This window comes from Crocodylus porosus, unplaced genomic scaffold (assembly GCF_001723895.1).
Source record: "Crocodylus porosus isolate Cpor-Errol unplaced genomic scaffold, CroPor_comp1, whole genome shotgun sequence".
Lineage (NCBI taxonomy): Eukaryota > Metazoa > Chordata > Crocodylia > Crocodylidae > Crocodylus > Crocodylus porosus.
Window position 1 is genome coordinate 108275026 of NW_017728886.1, and position 12096 is coordinate 108287121.

At 38.1% G+C, this 12096-nt stretch overlaps 1 protein-coding gene and 1 long non-coding RNA gene across 3 annotated transcripts in view; one reads left to right on the forward strand and one right to left on the reverse strand.

Annotated features, from left to right (window-relative positions):
• Positions 1-6356, reverse strand: part of LOC109313656 — a 7340-nt gene extending 984 nt beyond the window's left edge. Inside the window, exon 1 of the long non-coding RNA XR_002102111.1 lies at positions 1802-6356. This is a non-coding gene — a long non-coding RNA (uncharacterized LOC109313656). The remainder of the gene's footprint in view (positions 1-1801) is intronic.
• LPCAT1 (lysophosphatidylcholine acyltransferase 1) overlaps positions 1-10151 on the forward strand; it is a 71600-nt gene extending 61449 nt beyond the window's left edge. For both annotated transcript variants that reach the window (XM_019540302.1, XM_019540310.1), the window contains exon 15: positions 6353-10151. The gene's annotated coding sequence lies outside the window, so the exon portion shown is untranslated. The remainder of the gene's footprint in view (positions 1-6352) is intronic.
• The last annotated feature ends 1945 nt before the right edge of the window (positions 10152-12096 follow it).

Consider the following 12096-nt stretch of genomic DNA (forward strand, 5'->3'; position numbering starts at 1 on the left):
AAAAAAAAGTATTTGGAAGGGAAGAGGTTTGTTATTGCCCACAGACTGCAAAGAGGTTAACAGAGGGTGCAGCTGTTACAGTGTCTTAAGTTAGTGGTTTCTGGTGTTTAGTAAGCTTATGAATATTTGTTCTGAGATTTTTGTATGGCTTTCTCTGCCCCCTCTTGCCTATCCCATCTCCTGTGTAACTCCCTTTTGGGGTCTGAAACCTTAAGAGAAAAGTAGACAACAGTGACAGCTATCCTTACATTGAAGAGAATCATGTGAAATGTGAATGGCTGTAAATAGCTGAAGTGGTAAGACTTCCTTTGTTTTTACAGCTAGCAGTCTCCTTGTGACAAAAGTATCTATATGGTTTCTTTTTAGATGACTTCTACAGGTTTACAGAAATGTATCCAGACTTTGCAGAAGAGTATCTCTACCCTGACCAGACAGGAGTTGAGAGCAGTTTGGAGACTTCCTCTCTTCCAGCCCCTAATGGCTTCTGTACTGACTTCAGTCCAGAAAATGCTGAAGATAAAAAGAATCCCCAGAAGAAGAAACTGAATTGATACTACAAACATCACATTCCTCTCCTGGTGAGAGGATTATTTCTTTTCTTGAGATCTTCTTAGTCATGTCAACTATACAGCAAATTCATTTTTTTTTGTGTAAAAACAAACCAACAAAAAACGCTTTCATTACTCTTTCATTCCCATGTGGTGTATTTATCAGGTTTTTTTCAAGCAGATTTTGGAAGGTTAGGTTTTATTTTACGTTCATTTCAAAAACGTTTTTGAATGGCATTTCTACCCAATAGTTTCACAGGTAACCTGTAAACTAATTCTTTATTTATTTAATGTAGCTGCAGTGGGAATAACACGGATGGAAGGATTTTTGGTGGAAGTCCATGTAGACATGTACATAAATATTTGATATATGGCAGAGAATAAAGGGTTTTTTTTCATCATGAGTTCAGAAGGGTTGCATTTTCCTCAAAAGGGACAAAGTCACAAATGAGTTACAAGACATCTTAAAGGAATGCCAGGAAAATCCATTTATACCTCTCATAAACACTGTATCTGGTGCATATGTAATCTGCAAACTATTTTAGGAATGTTTTACGGAAGTTTTAAAAATTTGTATTGGGGGTCTTGTATCTTTTTTTTTTTTTCTTTTGTAAAACTGAGTGCCTTAGTTATTACTATAAATCCAACTGAGCAGGGCTGATAGAAAAATTGACATTAGTAAATGTAAAAAGCTTCCTGAAAATACAGCTTTTCTGCAAAACAATGCTACAGTGGACCCTCAGAATGTGCCAGATGCCCCGAAAGGATTAGAAGTAGTGCTGGGTCTCAAAGATACTGAAAGAAATTTTGCAATCTTAATGGTAAAAATGATTTAAGCTTTCAGGGTTCAGTACAGGCTGTTGGGGTGTAACACTTAGTTATGTTCATTATTTAATTAACGTCCATTAATCCTTTTCATCTGAAACTTATGTTCTAGTAGCTTCAAACAGCCACAGTTTTTAAAGGACACTCATCTGACACACTTTTATTCTTCCTGCAAATGTGAAATTCTACCCATATCCCAAAACCAGTGTGGCCTGAGGAATAGAATAAAACATATTTGGCCCTAGACCAGTGACACATTTTAAGTTCTAGGATCTAGCAGCACTATCTGGCCAGAAATGGGAACGTTATATAATTTAAAGCATTAACACTGTCAAACATCTGAGGTGTAGAAAAGCTAATCAAGGTGAATATTTGTGTTACAACACCTACTAGCAGCTCTCAAGCTAGGCCAGTGGTAACTATAGCACCTCACTTTATAGAAGCAGAAATATAAACCCATCATTTTATTTTTCTAAAATAGTTTCTCTGTGATATGTAGTTCATAGGCAGAAATTCATGATGGCTGGGTGAGCGGTAAAGTTTTATCAGCACTCATTTCTGTTGACTTAGAAGTATTTTGGTCATAGCTCTTTGTCAGGTTAGAGTATTACTGCCCTTCCAGGTATGTTCCAATAAAACCCTTTTTATACCAGATTTAAATTATCACATTAAAAACTATAGCTAGATGCAGACCTGAGCCAAAGTTTCATTAATCTGAAATTAATGTTGAAGAGATGTAGTGCAAACCTATTGGTGGGGAGAGGGGGAGTCTCCCCTCACACCCCTTTCCCCGTGTCCCTGCAGTATCTAACTAAAATCAAAACACCTGCATACACTGTAGAAATCCCAGGCATCCAAAGATTCTGTTTTTGAAAAACCAGGAAAGCTAAGCATTAGAGCAAAGAATTCTCTGCACCATAGTACCACAGGCAACTGCAGTGTAATGCGAAGATATGCAAGGTAACTTTAATGTGAGCTAGCTTGGGAATATGATAAATTAACTTCTCTCCTGTTACAACTAAATTGGTATTGGTCCCTGAGCTGACTAGATGAAGCTGTCCCTACTGCATGGCAGTCATTCTAGACCTAAGTTGTAAAGTGCACATGTGGCCTGCACCTAACATCCAGTTTGTTTTCATTTTAGCTTTAAAAAGCAGATGCTTTGGATGCCTTTGGAAGCATAGGTTTCACTGAGTGCAAACTTTCCTGTTTCTGTATTATTACCAGCTCCTATATTCTACCCTTTCTTTCTCATATATTCACCATAGAAGATAAAGTCTCTTAATGAATGCTTTTTCCTAAGTTTTTAATTGGACTTAATTTTTGTAAAGACTCACAAAAGTTTGTATTTTGTCTATTTTGATTATTCTACACTTGGATATGCAAATTTATTTGTGCGAATTGTCTTTAACAGAAAATGTGTATTATAGCATCAATTTTGCAAATCTAATATAACGTGCACTTCTTCACCACCATACCCAATCTTTGATCTTACCATATTATTCCCATAAAGTAAGGGATATTAAACTAGGACATCTCTACCTGGTAAATGACTTATTCTGTGGGTAGTTGTATGTAACTGGTGATTCACAATGCTGGGGAACAGTGGGAACTATATACAGTATATAGTTTCAAAGGAGGCTGGAAGTTGATGAGTTTTTTGGTTTTTTTAAAAGAAACTGCATCTTTAAATAGTTCCTTACGTAATCGCTGTCTGAGCCTGTCTCTCTCTTTTAAAATATGTTCTACTTTACATGTATCCTGCCTGCTGATTTGGTGGTATTCGCTAAGAGTAAAATACCACTCGTGAGTAAGGGCGATTTAAAAGCTGCTCCCATAAAAGTAAGTGGGGCATGGTACAATGTCCTCTGTAATGGAGGTCTTCAATTATAAACCCCTGTTCTCTGAACACAAGTAGTTATCTAAATTTTTGTCTTTTGCAAGGAGGAGAGAGGAGGATGCAATTTAATTTATCAAGCCCTGCTAGGTATCTTTAACAAAGCATTTATAATTTTCCACTGTGCTGTGTGGTTTTTTTTTTTTTAATGAGATCTTAATAGGTGAGAGGGGGTAGAATATGGTTCCAAGATTCCAACTATAGTGGTTTTTATGGTTCTGTTCAACTAGAATTTAAGGATAAGTTTTTTGTCCAGGAAGTTTCTTCACTTCTTGGGCTTAAAAGTTAAAGAAATGCTATTTAGTATAGGGACTTGAGTGAATTTTGCATTTTATCAACAGTTTTTTTTCCCTCTCCCATCATTCTTGTGCGTAGCTCTCTAGTAACTTAATAGCTGTGCACCTAAAAGAGAGGATTACTGGGATAATTATGAGATTTAAACAAAACTTTAGGTTGTCTTCTAGTGTCTTTGGGAACCACAGCTGGAGGTAGTATTAATTCTTCTGTATATTCCTCATGGAAACTGATCTTCACTTTCATTGTAGAGGTGAGATCCATGTGTGGATCCCTTACATGTTTTAGGAGATTTGGCTAAATCGTTTTATTCACTTAAATTACAGACAACATTGGTCAGAGCAAATTCTTCCCTTTTTTTAGAAAATGTTGTTGTAAGCAATTTCTAAGTCAACTTGCATGCAATATTAGTTTGTAAAATAAATGATAAATGCCCACATATCACTGAATTTCCAAGATGTTTTATCTATCTATATTTTTGTTAGAATTTTGTTTCTCTTTGCTCGCAAGGAGTACAGACACTTGTTACTGTTCTGTTTGCTAATCCCATTATAGAATCCTAATTCCTTTAAAACAAAAAAATGAAGGGAAACAACAAGAAAAAGAGGAACTCCTTTCACTTTCTCCCTGGAGGCAAAGCTTACCACTAAAAGGAGTAAATAAAGAGATCAGTTATTCAGGTAGTAGTTCAGTAATATTTCAAAGCAATTTGATTGAACACATTTGTTAAAAACAAAACGGAATTTAAAAAAAATTATGCCTGGAGATCACCAGAATTTTACACTCTCATTCTCCATAGTATGGTTCACAAGAATACTGGTATGTAGTAAATGTTTTTTGTTTTGGTTTGGTTTGGGGTTTTTTTGTGGGGAAGAGGGTGATAGTTGCATCTTAATGTCTTCGACACCATTCTACTTCTTTTCAGACAAGTCAAGTAATCTGTTTGCAACCTTTGGTATTCTTGTCATTAAATGATGCCTTATGTTATGCTGCCGTATCGAAGTACAACAGTGGTTTCATGTTAATTGCTTGTGTTTTGTTGCATCAGTTCTTCCATAATTAAATCACTGTTCTTCTTGGAAAAGGTGGTAGGAGAGGATCTTCTATTTTCTGTCCCAAGTGGCATACTTCTGACTTCTTTAAATTTTAGTTTTGCAGCTTTTATAGGGACATGCAGGATGCTTTGGATCCAGATCAGATGCGACTAAGATTCTTTAAACTGTCGGAGTTAGTTATCTACCTGTTTGTATGCATGCAGAGATCAGAGCCAGCTAAAAGCAACTGCAGTAACCCAGTGTGTGGGCTAATTTACCCTGTTGCTCAAGTAGCAGAGTAAATTAGCCTAAATGGAGCTCTGTCCTGCTCAGCTTGTTTTAAAGCTAGCTTAGGTGTCTCTAAAAGGCAGTCTAATGTGTTCTCTAGAAGACAGAGTAATCTATACCGCAAAGTGCAAGTCCTTCGCCGCTAGAAAGGCTTCTCTGTTTGCGTGCATTAAACATTACTGTTGTTAAACATTTCCATTATGATATGAAACCTTTATTTAAAAAGTTGGTTTTACATCATAGATCTAACAGATCTGACTCCTAATATTCTCAGGTAGCTCATTCAACAGAAGTACCATCTCAACTGATAACATGCTAATTACTTTGTCTTGTGGTTTGGTTGTTTATTTGGTTGGTTGTTTAGTCCTGCTACCAGAATTGCAGTAATTTTGGCAGGCTGTGGGAAAGAGAGGTGGCTTACTGATGTAGTAGAATTTGGCTCCCTTTGCAGCTTTGAGGAGAAATGCTCAGAGAGAGACTGGATGATGCAGAGTTCAGAGGCTATCTTCTCTGGCCCAGATTTTTAAAGACATTTAGTATTGTTTTGCTTGGCATTGCAAGACATAAACTACTTAGTTCTAAGTCTACTTAGAGTTAATTTACAAAAGTGAATTGGCAGTCTAAGCATCATTGACTTTTAGTACCATCACAGGCCTCAGCCACTTGATCTTGAGAGGGACAGACTGCTGCATCCTGCCCAAGTTGGAACTTTTGTTTCCAGCCTCACTCCCAGGATAGCTTATTTCAGTAATTCAGGCTGGCAGTGATAAACATGTGGGCCAAGATTTTCAAGGACTGGAGGTTTAATGGCTAAGCTCTTAATTGTATCTTCAGGGTTCTGACTTCGGAAAGTGCTGAGCAGCAAGTAAGTCTTGTTGGGTTTAGCACTTTGTATATCAGACTACTTATTTAGATCCGGAATGGGCAGCCTACAGCCTATGGGCTGGATCTGGCCTACAGAACCGTTGGATCCAGCCCCAGGATGCAGGGCTTCAGTGGCAGGGGCTTCCTCTGTGCCACAGCAGGGAGACCTGACCACAGGGGGGGCCTCATCCGTGCTGCAATAGGGAGAACTGGTAGTGGAATTGTATCCTAGTGTCCACTTCCCTACTCACTTCTAACCTGAGCAGAGTCATTTCGCCCGCAGCCTAAAAAGGTTGCCTACCACTGATTTTAGGTGGTTACATACTTACATAGGCTCCTAACTTTGAGCATTTTGCTCAAAGTATAGCTGTGACCAGATGTCTCTCCAAAAGGAAGAAAGAAAAGCTCCCCCCAAGTTGGAAATGGAAATGTAAATTTCTACCCAGTGTCGCTAGATTGGCGAGTCCATCCAGACCCCAAGGTTGGGTTTGCTGATGACTAGGAGGTATTCCCAATGAGGGAATATTTCAATGAGCAGATATTCCAATGAGGGAAACCATTTCAGGTAATCCCTTAATAATATTCTCTTCTTTTTTTTCCAGGAGCATTATTCCAGTCATGCTTGGATTCAGATTAAGCTAGCTACTGCTTATTTGGGTGCATTCTTTTTGCAGGCGTTGTGACAACTGGTGAGGACGCTGACTCTTTTCAAAGAAACTATTCAGCTGAGGCCACTGGCTGTGCAGTCTGTGGTGTCTCATCACTTCTCCAAGTAGCCTCATGTAGATACTGAAAAGCAGCTGGGATCAAAATAGAACCTTGTGTGACCTACATGTGAACATCCTTAAAACATCACCCTCCTCTGGGATGAGTTGAGAAGAATGCTGCCTATTGTATCGTAGCAATATCTTATGAATGGCTTGGCAGCACCTTCTGATAAATTTGTGTTTTAAAACATAAACGGGTTAGATAGTATGAAATTTAGAAAGTTTGTCGTAGCCATAAGAGGATCATCCATTATAGCTCCTAGGGCTTGCCTCTGTGACTATTTCATGCATCATGTGTGGAGGTTCAGGGAGACCATTACATTCATCAGGGACGGTGGCAGGCATGCCTCTTTCAAGACAGTGTTAATAACTTCTATTCTTACCAAGAGGGGCTGTACCTTAAGTTGCGTGTAATGGCTCAAACACTTTTTTAGGGCTCCTTTATCCACTGTAACAGGACCAAACTGGGATGGCTGATGCTTTCTGTTTTAAATTTTTGTAGTAAAAGTTAAATTTCTGTGAAAGGGAGGAGAGCTTTTTGCATGGTTGATTCTTTGGTCTGAGGCTTATTTCTGTAATCTGGATTTACTTTTATGTTTCTTTGGCAAAATAATATCACCTTGTAACTTACAGCTGGAAAAGCAGGGAACAGGGGCTTCCACATCCTTTAATTGTGTGATAGTAGTGTGATCTTTTACTAAACCCATTGTGTTGTCAGCATATTGGTTTTGTGTATGTGTTGGAGTCCGCTGGTTTCGTTTGTCTGACATTAATTCATTGATAAGCCATCTCTGAGATCAGGGCAGTTATTTATGGCTACACTGTATTGCTGACTGGTTATTGGTTGTTACAGTATCGTCAACACAGCCTTCATGAGTGAGTAATTTACATTTGTAGAAATTGCTGAACAGTTGAAGGATTCAGCATCTTTGGTAAGTCAGCGAGCTCTTCTTGGTAGGATAGGGAGATGACCATTATCTTTGTTTGAATGAAGTAGCAGTTTGTGGTGAAGGTATGTTTTGTATATCTTGAATTCTCTACTAGGCTGAGGATCAGGTTTTGGGTCTTACGTTGTGCTGGCCTGGATTGAGCCGCCTGGAGGCTGTTGCCCAAATTTTAAAATCTGGAGAGAAAATAACCTTCTAGCTATTATGTTTTTCATTTAAAACCTTGAAAATGAAAATTGTCACCCTCATTGTTTAAGGCATTTTTGTCTGCTAGAAACGTTAACAACTCTAAAAGGTGTAAATTCAGTGCTTCATCTCTCTGAGCTATAAAGACAGTGAGACCCCCAGCAATGATGATTTAAATATCAGCCAAACCTTTTTCTGGTCAAGGCAGGTAAGGAAGGAAAGCAAAAAAATATATTAAGAAGGTTTGGATAATATACTACAAATGTGACAGTCCATTTAGGGCCATGAACGAGGAGCATTTGAGAGTAGCAACACTTGTCCCTGTTTTCAATTTTGACCAATGGAACTGAACATCGGGGGGGGGCGGAGCAGAGATTGCACTTCTGATTTTCACCAAGACCAACACAATCCCACAAGCAACAAAGCTGTCCCACTCACCTGTCTGGTCCCTTTCCAGAATCGTGTGAACCTGGTTTGCTCTAATGCTGGTCTGTGGTCCAGTCTCTTCCTTTCCTGACTCCTGTTGGTGCTCTTCATCTTTTCTGCTTGTGGCTGGCTATAGCCTCAAACAGACATTCCTGCATCTCTTTGGCTTGGGTCATGTTCACAAGCTTTTCTTCACAATTTGGAATGAGGGTTTATAGACTTTTTTAAAAAATGAGATTCTGATGCCATTGCAGGACTCTGGCAACCATGGTCCCATGCACTTGACTGTTCAGGCCTGTGTCATTATCAATAATAATACCACTGCTTTCCCTCCATAATTCAAGCCTTACATATGTATCCATCTGAGTGAGAGAAATGAAAGAGTGTGTTTCTATGTAAGGCAAGAAATTGCATGTTGAAATTCTTGTTTTTCTTTTTTTTAAAAAAGAGAGACATTCTGGATTATGTCTATTTTTGTAGTATTTCCTGGCTTCCTTTTCACGTCATTACTTTAGTTGGCAGGTGCCTATCGCCATAAGAATGCAATGTGGATAAAATAACTAGGGACAATAGTTTGTCCTTACAGATGCTGGAGAAAGCGAAAACTATAACACTTTACATGCTACTATAGTATTGGGTATACAATTTATTTGATTATTGGTCATTTCTAAGTCTCTGAACATATATGGGGAGAAAATCCCAGATACATGTCTTTTGTCATTATCTAGCATGAAAACAGTTTTGTATTTCAAATGTTGAATAAACTTGTAAAGTTCTTGTATGTTCTAAGTATATATTTTTGTCATACACGTTGTCTTTTATTGTAAAAATCCAACTAGATATTTCTTATATTTTGGAAGGGATGTCTAAGCACGCCGTTTATTGTGACTGCTGTCCTAACCAGAAAAGCAATTTTTTAAAGTACAACCTAAAACTGAATCGTGTTTTTAAAAGTATGTAGAATAGAATTCCTTAAACTTTAACTTGAGACTCATTAGCAACTGTATATACTTAGAGAAAAAAAGCTGCTTGTCTACATGGTAATTTGTATTAGTGAATTATTTTAATTAAAATTATACTGCTTTCTGTAATAATTTTCAAGGGTATTTAAAGAGGTCCATGAAAATTATGCATCAGTAAGTGTTTAGCATTAGAACTCAGAAATGTAGAAATCTATTTAAAGTAGAAGCATTTGTATCCTGAAAGAGGATGAAGTTAAGCATCTACTAACTTTGTATAACGTACTATTTTAACTTCAGTGGTGCAGCATTATGATGTTGAAAGTATTTCAGAATCTGTTCAGTGGGACCATTTTTAAAAATCTTTTGTAATTCCCAATATCTGTCCAGGCATGAAATAAATTCTCTTTTGGAAGAATTATCAACCAAGTTAAAGTTTAAAAAAAAAAAAAATTCTGGATTTTTTTTTTTTTTTTAAATCTCATGAATTACTGCTAAACTGCCATCAAAATATGGCTATTTGTAGATTTTGACAAACACTTCTGCATTTTTTTTAAATGAAATGTGAATTTAAATTGTTGAGAGAACTGTTAATTGTTCAAATAATCAGTTTGGTAACTTGTATGCATGTGTGCGTGTTCCATTACATCTGTATTCAGTATAGGCACTGCCATGAACAGAATACTTTTAGTTGATGCTGTGACTTGTGCTTATATGGCAAGTCCTATATTCATATTCAGGAAAGCCAGTTTTGTAAGAAGCCACGTAATGGGTATTGTGGTCTTGTTCCAGCATACAGTTGACTTCAACAGTGCTAGAGCAAGCCTTTTTGTGATTGTATATAGATATGCACACTGCCAACGAGTCCTTGCTATTATTAAATCCCTGGAACGTAATAACAGCATATACTGCTAATGAGAGGAAGCATCCTAAACTTTTTTTCTGTTGCCGATTTTCCCCTGTTAACAGGCTTCTAAGGTATATGTATATAGACCGTTATCTTTGCACTGGATTGAATTATATTTCATAATTAAGCAAAAAAGAAAAGAAGAAAAATACCTTAGTCAGTTGTTCAGGTGGTGGAGATTCTTTGACTAGATGTTAACCACTTCCAAATGAAAAGTATAGTTTCAGTGCTAAAAATTTGATTTTATATTTTTTATTAAAATGCATGGAAAATTAAGCATTCTATTTAAAAAAAAATTGACTTGTTTTATACATTTTCTCAAGTTTTTAAATAATATGGGTTTAACATTACCTCCTAATACCAGTGATGTTCAGTAATTTCTTAAAAGAAATACCTCAATTTGAACAAATATTTTTTCTTGTTAATTGTCAGGTGAGTTGAAATTACATTGTCTTTGATATTGACTATAGTTACTATAAACTAAACTGAGCCAAGCAGCAGCGTAATGATATAAGCTTACACCGTGCTTTGAGTGGTATGCTGATTTAATAAAGGAGCATTGAAATTATTGTCAATATTTTATGAATGAAACCGAGGACTCCTTACAAGTTTTAATGTCCATTATGAAATCACTGGTCATTCTGCCCAGCTGGACACTTTCTTTGTGACTGGCTTACTACTGTAAAACAAATTTTCAGTGTGAAATGAAATTTCAGCCAAATTAAAAGCGAAGCGGAAAAAAAAAAGCAGTGTTTTTTTTGTTTTTTGTTTTAATATTTAGGTTCTCAAATGTTTCTAAGCTGTCTTTACAACACTGAGTCTTGGGAGTCGGAAAATGATATTTCACTTTATACATAGCATGAATAAGGAAAGTACTGTAATATTTCCAGTTCTTCAGTTCGTGTTCAAAAAAAAAAAAAGAGAAAAAAAAAAGATGTTGAAACATATTGGAATGGGTTCAGAGAAAAGCTACAAAAGCAATTTGATATCTGGAGAACAAGTATATTGTGGTGAGAAACCAAAGGACTTCAGTTTAGTTCTGGGGTGTCAAACATGGCCTGTGGGCCAGATACACCCTAGAGAGCCATGTTGTCTGGTTTGTGGCCGCCTGTAGGGGCCAGGCCTGCCACCAAAACCTTGCTAAGGAGCCTTGCTGAGGATGCAGGTTGGCAGTGAAGAGTCAATGAGGGCTGCATTAGCTCCCACAGTAGCTACCACTTTTTCCACTGCCACTCTGTCAGATCCAAGTCACAGGGAGCCCTGCAGTCCAGATCTGACCCGAGGGGACAGAGGAGTTAGACATCCCTAATGTAATTTGTTCAAGATGCATCTAAAAAAGCAACATGGGCATGATGCTGCATTTACCTAAATCCGAAATGAAGACAACCTCCTTTCTCCCCCTTGCCAGTTAATAATTTTCCAGGTATAGAACCTAATACATTTGTTATAATTGTCCAAGTATAGAATCTAGTTAGTGGAAGGTAGTGTTAAATTCTCTTTTCCCTCTTCTTCCCCCTCCCCACCCTCTGGTTGTGGCAAGGGGTAACATGCCAGATCCCTGCCTGCCTTCCCCCCACCCTCCTTGAGCAGAAATGGAGCAGAAGGTAAGTGGGGGTGGAGCATGCAGTATGGTCTCCCCTGCCTTCCCCCAAACTGCATGTGCTGGTGTCCCCTGTGCATTGCTTCTTTCTACACTCCCCCTGCCTCGGTCTCCTCGTGTTTCCCCAGCCACGTGCCTGTTCCTTGCCACATGGGCCAGCTCAGCCCAGGTCAGGCAATGGCTCAACTTTGGCTTTGACTCCAAGCCTTGGGCCAAAGCTGGAGCTGAGCTGCTGCTTGCCCTGGGCTGGTACTGTATCTTAACGTGAGGCTTTTTTCCCACATAACTGGGGGCAGGCAGGAAGCCTTGTCTTGGATTAGAATAATCCTTGCCTAGAATCCTTTTAAAAAAAAAAGAAAAAAAGCGGGGGGTGGTCTGGAAAGGAACTTGGCAGACTTCTAGTTCACCTCCTTGGTTGTAGCAGGGTCATCTCTTTTTAAACCATTCCAGACGAATATTTGTCTGATCTGCCCTAAAAAATTCCCGGGAAGGAGATTCCACCATGTTTTTTGGCCGGAGTGCCAAAAAACACCACACTGCCTACCTCAGAAGGT